This window comes from Symphalangus syndactylus, chromosome 12 (genome assembly GCF_028878055.3).
Source record: "Symphalangus syndactylus isolate Jambi chromosome 12, NHGRI_mSymSyn1-v2.1_pri, whole genome shotgun sequence".
Classification (NCBI taxonomy): domain Eukaryota; kingdom Metazoa; phylum Chordata; class Mammalia; order Primates; family Hylobatidae; genus Symphalangus; species Symphalangus syndactylus.
The window spans coordinates 75,175,004-75,183,944 of record NC_072441.2 but is presented as its reverse complement, the minus strand read 5'-3'; the positions used below and the strand labels follow the sequence as shown (position 1 = coordinate 75,183,944).

The 8,941-nt window shown below is 44.6% G+C and overlaps 1 non-coding gene across 1 annotated transcript; it reads left to right on the top strand.

Annotated features, from left to right (window-relative positions):
- The first annotated feature begins 7,710 nt into the window (after nucleotides 1-7,710).
- TRNAH-GUG (transfer RNA histidin (anticodon GUG)) lies at nucleotides 7,711-7,782 on the top strand. Its single transcript has one exon. It is a non-coding gene; the product is annotated as a tRNA-His (tRNA).
- Nucleotides 7,783-8,941: the final 1,159 nt, after the last annotated feature.

Below are 8,941 nucleotides of genomic sequence, written 5' to 3'. Positions count from 1 at the left end.
TTATGGAGATTAAGAAAGACCTAAATAAATGGAAAGACATATTTTGTCCATGGGTTGGAAGTTGTAACATGGTTAAGATAAAAATATAACTCAAAGCAATCCACAGATTCAACACAATCCTATCAAAAAGTGGCCTTTTTTACAAGAATGGCTAAGGAGAACTTCATATTCCTAAAAAATAGCGTGTCCCCCGAAAACAAAAGCAATCTTGAAATGCAACGAGGAACATTCTCTATTCCAAAGGTCTTTAACGGCTCTCAGCAATACTTGGTAGTCTTCAATATACAGGCTATCGCATTTTTTTTTGTTTTGTTTCTAGACAGGATCTCACTCTTTCACCCAGGCTAGAGTACAGTGGCATGATCACAACTCACTGCAGCATGGAATTCTCAGGACTATGACATCCTAGGGCCTCATCCACTGAGTTCCTGGGACTACAGACTCACACCACCATACCCAGATAATTTTTCTGATTTTCAGTAGAGATAAGTCTCACTATGTTGCCTAGGCTAGTTTCAAGCATCTGAGCTCAAGCGACTCTCCTGCCACAGCCTTCCAAAGTGTTGGGATTTGAAGCTGAGCCTGGCTCGCTTTCACATGTTTTCTATGTAGTTGATATTTCTTGATGCTATTGTGAGCCTGGCTGGCTTTTACATCTTTGCTATGTAGTGAAACCCTGTCTCTACCAAAAAGACTAAAAGAAAGAGAGATGAGAAAGAAAGAGAGATGAGAAAGAAAGAAGGAAAGAAAGAAAGAAAGAAAGAAAGAAAGAAAGAAAGAAAGAAAGAAAAGAAAGAAAAAAGAAAGAGAAAGAAAGAAGAGAAAGAAGAAAAAAAAGAAAGAAAGAAAGAAAGAAAAGAAAGAAAAAAGAAAGAGAAAGAAAGAAGAGAAAGAAGAAAAAAAAGAAAGAAAGAAAGAAAGAAAGAAAGAAAGAAAGAAAGAAAGAAAGAAAGCAAAGAAAATTAAAGAAGAGAAAATCTCTGAACTAAACTTATTCCTCAAACTCCGACCTTACAAATCTCATGTGCCCACCTCTTCTGCCTAGAGGAAGAGGGGGTGCATGAGGCAGAAGAGAGGTGCATGTGGGATTGTTGGGCCTAGATGGATTGAATGGTTTCAATTTCTGCTTTTGTGTCTCATGAAAGCAGTTCATTTTGGTTGTCATCTTCTCCAGGGTCTGAAGACGAGGCATTGATTGGCATGAATGTTCAAGATTTAGCAAGAGTAGGTGCCTTTTTTCAGACCCAGGAGTCAAAGCCCTGTAAGCTAAAAGCACGGGATTAGTTAATAGGACATTGGTACTGCAGGAAGTCCTATTTCTCTCTAACACGTCACAAATGAAAACACTGTGATTTGGTATCCAGTAGTTACTGCCTGAAGCACTTCAAACCCTTGTATTAAAGCGGTTAGGATACTCCTTGCATGTACCTAATTGCTTGCATTCTAATCACAGAACCATGACCAAAAGCATCAAAAATGTGACAGGGCCTATGCCAAACTTATCAAAGTAAGACAATTAACATTTCTCTCCATCATTTAACAAAACGGTAAATACAAAGAACAGTTTTGGAAATTTAGTATAGGGATAAATAATCTCCTTTTCTTTAAACACCATACAACAAAACAAGGACAAAGTGAGAACAAACACACTGTAATTTTTTCAGCTATGTTATTTATTTATTTAGAGACAAAAGTCTCCCTCTGTTGTCCAGGTTGGAGTGCAGTAGCAGGATCTTGGCTCACTGCAAGCTCTACCCCCACCTACCAGGTTCAAGTGATTCTCATGCTTCAGCGTCCCAAGTAGCTGGGATTACAGGCATGCACCACCACCCGCAACTAATTTTTGTATTTTTAGTGGAGACGGCGTTTGGCGGTGTTGGCCAGGCTGGTCTCAAACTCCTGGCCTTAGGTGATCTACCCACCTTGGCCTCCCAAAATGCTGGGATTACAGGCATGAGCCACCACACCGGGCCCTCTTTTCAGCTATTTTAAAAGAGCATAATCACATATTTCCAAGATTTTTTTTTTTTTTTGAGACAGAGTCTCGCTCTCTCACCCAGGCTGGAGTGCAGTGGCGCAATCTCCGCTCACTGCAAGCTCCACCTCCCGGGTTCACGCCATTCTCCTGCCTCAGCCTCTCCGAGTAGCTGGGACTACAGGCGCCCGCCACCACGCCCGGCTAATTTTTTGTATTTTTAGTAGAGACGGGGTTTCACCGTGGTCTCGATCTCCTGACCTCGTGATCCGCCCACCTCGGCCTCCCAAAGTGCTGGGATTACAAGCGTGAGCCACTGCGCCCGGCCGATTGGTTTCTACTGATTACGGATTAGGTCACTTTCACCACTAAAATCTTCAAACCAGGGCAATATTTGTACATATATTGTTTTCAAGTACACACATGAAGGCCCAACAGTGATACAAGGCTTGGGTTCAAAAATCACTAGAAAGTCTCACATCTTTTTTTATTACCACTTAATCCAAGTGAATGTTGCTTAATTTTAATAATGGTAAACACAACTAGGTTGAGAGAAATCCCAATTCATATAATTTCCTAAAGGACAAGGCCAATCTGTCCCGAACATGGAAACTTTGCACCCATATCAGAGTTTTTCTTCATTAAAGGAAAGGATCTGCAACCAATTCAAATGATTGGTTGAAACCAACTGAAGTTACTGACTGCATTGAATGTGTACCAAACCTCAGGCCATGGGTGCCTGAGTCCTAGTGTTCCTGTGATATCCCCTTGGGGTGGTGGAACTCTACCTTTCAATGATGGGAAGTCTCGGGAAAGAGTAACTCTCCTCTCCTTGTCTAGTATAGGTAGCTTTTGTGTCTAACTCTACTCAGCAGGTGACCTATACCTGGGACCAAGGGTAGGAAGGGTTCCTTCCTCCAACATCAGTGGAAGATGCCTTTTGTTTCATGTGAGAGAAGGGACCAGGTTTTGTGCCTGTACTCTGGTGGTGGCCAATCATGACCTATATGCCTATACCACTGAGGGAAGCTCAAGAAATTCTCTTTCCCTGCCACATGTTTCTTGTCAGCACTCAGGAAATGTGGGAGGAAAAGACTTGGCAAATGAGCAAAAACATGCTATGTATCTGGGACTCGCATAGATTCTAAGCTGTCACAATAGTTCACACTTGGCCTTTAAGAAATGATGAAAACTTCAGTGACTTTCTCCAACCAACATTTATGGCTGCCATCTTTTTCTTCCATTATCTGGAAGGAAACCGGTTTATGTGTTGTCCTTCTTTGGTGGCGGTTCTCATGCTTTGGACTTCAGTTGATCTAGTGGCCTTCAAACTTCAGCTCTCTGGTGGGATCAAAACAAATATGATTTTGCAGACCATACAGCTTTCTCTTGTCATTAGAATGGAACAACTGTCTCTTGCAGCTTTCTACATCTTAAACAACTGTAGAATCTATTTTATAAATTCTTTATCTTCTCTATTTCTAGACAAATTTCTTTTCAGGATAGTACACAAATTCTGTTAGCTGATCACTTTTTTTGAGGCTATGAGATAGAAATAATGAGCACCTTGAAGAACCCTGCAAAGGAGCATATTCATTTGGTGCTCAAGGGAAACCTGGGCCCAGACCTGTACTGAAACTCACAACTGTCACCTGCAGCTCTAGTTAAATTTTTTTTTTTTTTTTTTTTTTGAGACAGAGTCTCACTCTGTCGCCCAGGCTGGAGTACAGCGGTGTGATCTAGGCTCACTGCAAGCTCCACCTCCCGGGTCCACGCCAGCTCTAGTTAAATTTTTATAATGAGGCTCCTTCTTCTCAATCAGCATACTAGTCTTAAAACAAGTTTGAGATAGGGACTATCTTAAAATAGGCTTCCCAAGGGGCTAAGATTTGTTGGGACTCCAGTTTGTGGTCAAATGCGAACCAGCAGAGTACAGACGGCATTGTTGACCCAGGAGAAGGCAACAATACAGCGAGATGCCACATTTTTTATCAACCTCCGAACAGTTATCTCAATGAATATTCAAATTGGTGACTGAAGTACCTGTTTCTCCAAGCAGGTGATAGGCAAAATTGGAGAAGTTGCCTTGCTTGTATAAATAATTGTGTGCTCAGATTGAATTTGAGGGTACACAGGTGCAGCCTCCAGTGGAAAAGATTCTAAGAACAGGATGTGGGTAGAGGATGCAATTATGGAACTTGGTATCTTCACCACCTTTCTCTTCTTTCTTCCTATTTTGACTAGTCTTGTAATCCTAGCCCCATGCATCAATATACATACAACTAAGACAGGCAATATCAATGCAAAAGACACAATATCTATACATCGAAATTAGATGGTGCCTATTGCTAAAGGTACTTTAACTTCACATCATGTAGCCCAATTAGGTGAATGCCGCCCACCTACCAAGGGTATTAGTCAGCTCAGGCTGTCACAGAAAGATAACAAAGATTGGGTGCTTAACAATAGACATTTTCTCAAAGTTCTGGAGGCCAGAAGTTCTCCTTGAGTCCTTTGTGAGGTTGGATGTGCTAGCAGGGTTGGTTTCTTGGGAGGCCTCTGTTCCTGCCTTGCAGAAAGCCACTTTCTTGCTGTGTCCTCCCATAGTCTTTCCTCTGTGCCTGCGTGGAGAAAGAGAGAGATTCTTTGATGCCCTTCCTCTTCCTATATGGACACCATTCCTACCAGATTAGGGCCCCACTTGTATGATCTCATTAACATTAATCATCACATTAAAAACCCTATCTCAAAATACAGTCAACTTGGGGTTTAAGCTTTCAACATACGAATTCACAGGGAAACACTTCAGTCTATAACATCAAGCAATACAGATGATCCTAAGATCCTCTACCTATTAAATCCTGTGACATTTGCCTGGTGGTGTGGCCAGAAATAAGTTGTTACCAAGGCTGCTATTATTGTTAATTCTATGATTAGGAGAGCACACCTGAGCTGGTTTGCCTGCCATATAGGAAAGAGTGCAGATCAAATAGGTATGAAATAAAAATAGGGGAAAATGGTAGCAAACAGAACAGTGCTCTTAAGTGAGTCATGAATCTAGGAAGGACTGAAATCATGCAATTTCAAGGAAATCCTATTGTCTTTATCAGGAGAAATGACTTGCCAAGTTTCCTAAACTAGGGAGAAAAGGGTGGTGTGGATTAAGGTCCACGCCTGACAGTTCAAGATAACTTGAGTTCTTGGCTAATCAGCTATATGGTGTGAGAGACAGATCAGCAGTCAAAGAAAACTCTAAGATTTCTGGATTGAGCGTATGTAAGGATGGAGTTTCCATCACTGAGCTGAGAAAACTGCAGGTGCGGTAGGTTGCAGGAGGAAGAATAGAGATCAGTACCAGGCCTCAAAGCCTTGCTTGAAAGAGGTTTCCATTCCCCCATCTCCATTTCTGCATCCCCTTTAGTCTTTTGTGAGGTTAAATGCAGAGGTGTTGGTGCTTGGCCACTTCTCCCTCTGGACATCTCTCCTCTCACCTCCTTTAACAGCCACATCTATGGCCTTGTCCTGATGACATCTCCCAGCACGATGTCGTTTTGCAAAGGTGATCTCAAAATCAGCTCTGAGCTGAAGCCTGGGTGAGGTCACCCACTCCTTGATTTGTGTGGCCTTTCTGGGTCCCAGGAGCACTTCACTGCTTCTCAGGGGAGTAGGTCTTTTGTATGGAACTCTTCATCTGAGGGAAGCAGGGAGGAAATGGCCTGTGGGGAGGGAAGGGAGGGCTGTACCAGGGAGCCTAGGTGGGCAGATCCAGGCTTTCAATGCAAAGAACATTTAACACCTGAGAGGTTCTACCCAGTTACTATTGTTAATTTAGGATCTCATCAACGAGAATCGTACAGAAATTTGTTTTCTCATTGCTTACATGTGCACCTACATAATACCATGGGTTTTGCCTCTTGGCTTAAAAGCCTACAATATTTAATATCTCTTTAGCCCTTTTCAGAAAAATATTTACTGAACTCTGCAGAGAGCAATGCCACATGCTTTACAGAAAGGGGCACTCAGGAATCTCCTTTGCTAATTTTTTTGTGTTGGATGTTTTTCCTGGCAAACAATAAATTCCCTTTCTTGACTTGTAATGATTAGTCTCTGGTTGGTTGTCACCTGCAATGAAACAATACATAAGGAAACCTCAAAGTAGAAAAATCCTAGAGGAAAACCTAAGAAATACCATTCTTACTTTTTTTTTTTTTTTTTTTTGGAGACGGAGTCTCGCTCTGTCGCCCAGGCTGGAGTGCAGTGGCACAATCTCGGCTCACTGCAAGCTCCGCCTCCCGAGTTCACGCCATTCTCCTGCCTCAGCCTCCTGAGTAGCTGGGACTACAGGCGTCCGCCACCACCTCCGGCTAATTTTTTGTATTTTTAGTAGAGACAGGGTTTCACCATGTTAGCCAGGATGGTCTCGATCTCCAGACCTCGAGATCCACCCCCCTCGGCCTCCCAAAGTGCTGGGATTACAGGCGTGAGCCACCGCGCCCGGCTCTCTCTCGCTCTCTCTCTCTCTCGACCATCCTGGCCAACATGAGGAAACCCCGTCTCTACCAAAAATACAAAAATTAGCTGGGGGTGGTGGCATCTGCCTGTAATTCCAGCTACTCGAGAGGCTGAGGTAGGAGAATCGCTTGAACTAGAGAGTCCGGAGGTCGCAGTGAGCCGAGATCGCGCCACTGCACTCCAGCCTGGCGACAGAACGAGATTCCGTCGAGAGAGAGAGAGAGAGATAGAGAGAGAGAGAGAGATAGAGATAGAGAGAGAGAGAGAGAGAGATCCCAGAATCCTGGAGGACCTTGATTTAAGTCCTCCTGTCGTATAGGAAAGAGACACCGAAGAGAGGAGGGTAAAGTTTGTCTCACTCTGCCTTTCCATGAGAGCACGTGCTGGATAGACGAAAGTTGCCAGCGGTTTAAGCATTTTTAAAATGCAAGAAACGCTCCATAGGATGGGTTCGAACTACTCACCTCCAAACTTGGAAGCAAGCACACCACCCGACTGCGACACACGGATGGACAGTCAACTGTCGCTCCCGCCTCACCATGCAGAGCACGCGCCCATCCAACGCTAGGCGGAGCCACCGCCTTTTGTAGAACAATTGTGCAGGTTCCAAAGCCTCAGAAAACCGGAGAGGCGCATCTTGCTGGCTACGGTTGAAACCCGTGCATTGGGTGATTCCGAAGCTGGAAGGGCAGCGGAATGGCCTTCGCCCCGTCCTGCCCTTCGCAGGCGTCAGAGCCAACGTCCCGGGAAACGCCCGGGTCCGCGACTTCCCACAGGAAGCGGAACGCCCCGTGGGCTCTAGTGATGGCTCTTCCCGTTCTTGGCTCCGCTTTCACCCGACTTTCTATGCCGCTTGGGCTCCCCTAGCTCAACTCGTCTTCGGTCGGTGGGGCGGGAGAGAGAAAGGGTGAAAAGCAGACATACAGAGAGGCAGGAGAGAAGCAGAGGAGGTGCGGACCAGGACAGAGAGACCTCCCGAGAACGGCTGGTGCAGGGAGGCCGAGGCTGGTGCAGAGAGGCCCAGGCTGGAGTGGAGGAGATGAGAATTATTCTCGACCCCTATTAGGATTGGGAGGGAGGGAGGGGAAAGCAGAGCGGGCATGAAAGGGAGAAAAACGTGAACCCCCTGTGGCTGTCTGGGAACAAAGCCGCCTAATAATGGAAATCTATTGACATCAAAACTGCTAGAGCAAGGTCAAGCATCGCTGCTTGGCCTGTGGCCCGCCGTGATCGTATAGTGGTTAGTACTCTGCGTTGTGGCCGCAGCAACCTCGGTTCGAATCCGAGTCACGGCAAAGTTGCTCGTCTGGGTAGTCAGCTGATCCGTTTTGCTCCTCGCAACCAGGCGCGTCAGGGTAAGACAGAAATGTATTCTGCTACAATCTCTTCCAATAACTTTAGGGTTCCGTTTCAATTTCTAAATCTATGGCATATCAAATTCGTCTCCTGACCAGAGCAAGCTTAGCATCTGCTAATGTCCTGATCCCCAGAAAACTTCTCTATAGTGTAAACACACTGGCAAGAGTTACTTCTCTGCTCTTCGACAGCTACGGGCCCTGTGCCTCCCTCCATTTCTTCCCTACTCCTCTCTCCCTCGGTCTCTTTCTCTGTTCTTCTGTCTCTCCTCTGGTGCAGCTGAGAATCCCAGAGACACCTGAAACAGAGAAGTGGGCAGGTCCAGTCTAATCTATGTCCAAGAACCTAGGTTCTGTGTTGGTAATCTACGTCGGCCCTTGCCTGACCTTGGTTAAGTATCTTAAATTTTATGTGCCTCAACATTTTTCCATGGAAGGTTGGGCCACTTTGAGAACTCTGCCTTACACTGCTGTTGTCAGACATGCCTGGATTTAGTGACTGTTCAATCAATAACGTAATCACTAGAATTATAAAAATCATTGTCATTGTCTTCTGCCTTATTTGTGAACAATCACTCTCCTGATTGTTTTCACTTTACCTTTGCTTCTTCTAGAACTTCACGTAGATGGAATGACAGTGCATTTACTCTGTTCTACATGCTTCTTTCACTCTGCATAATGTCTCTGGCTCTATCCATTGCTGAGCATAGCACATGTTCATTCCTCTTTCATTGCTGAGTAGTATTCCATTACAGGGAAATAGCACAGTTTGTTTGTCATTCCCACCTCATCCCTACCCTGAAAATGAGTGTTTGGGTATTGGCTACTCTGAATAAACCGGTATTGGCTATTCTGAATAAGCCTGCTTTGAACATTCTTCCCACAAGAGATTTTGAGGGCATCTGTTTTTGTGTCCCTTGGGGAAAACCTAGGTGCCGAATTGCAGGTACCAAAGAGTGGGATATGTGCAAGTTCATAAAAACTGCAAAAACTTGTCCCAAAGTAGTTGTGCCATTTTACATTTCCACCAATGACGTGTGACAGTTGTGGTTGTTCTTCATCTTCTCCAAGATGTTGTTTCCTCTCCTTATAAATTTAG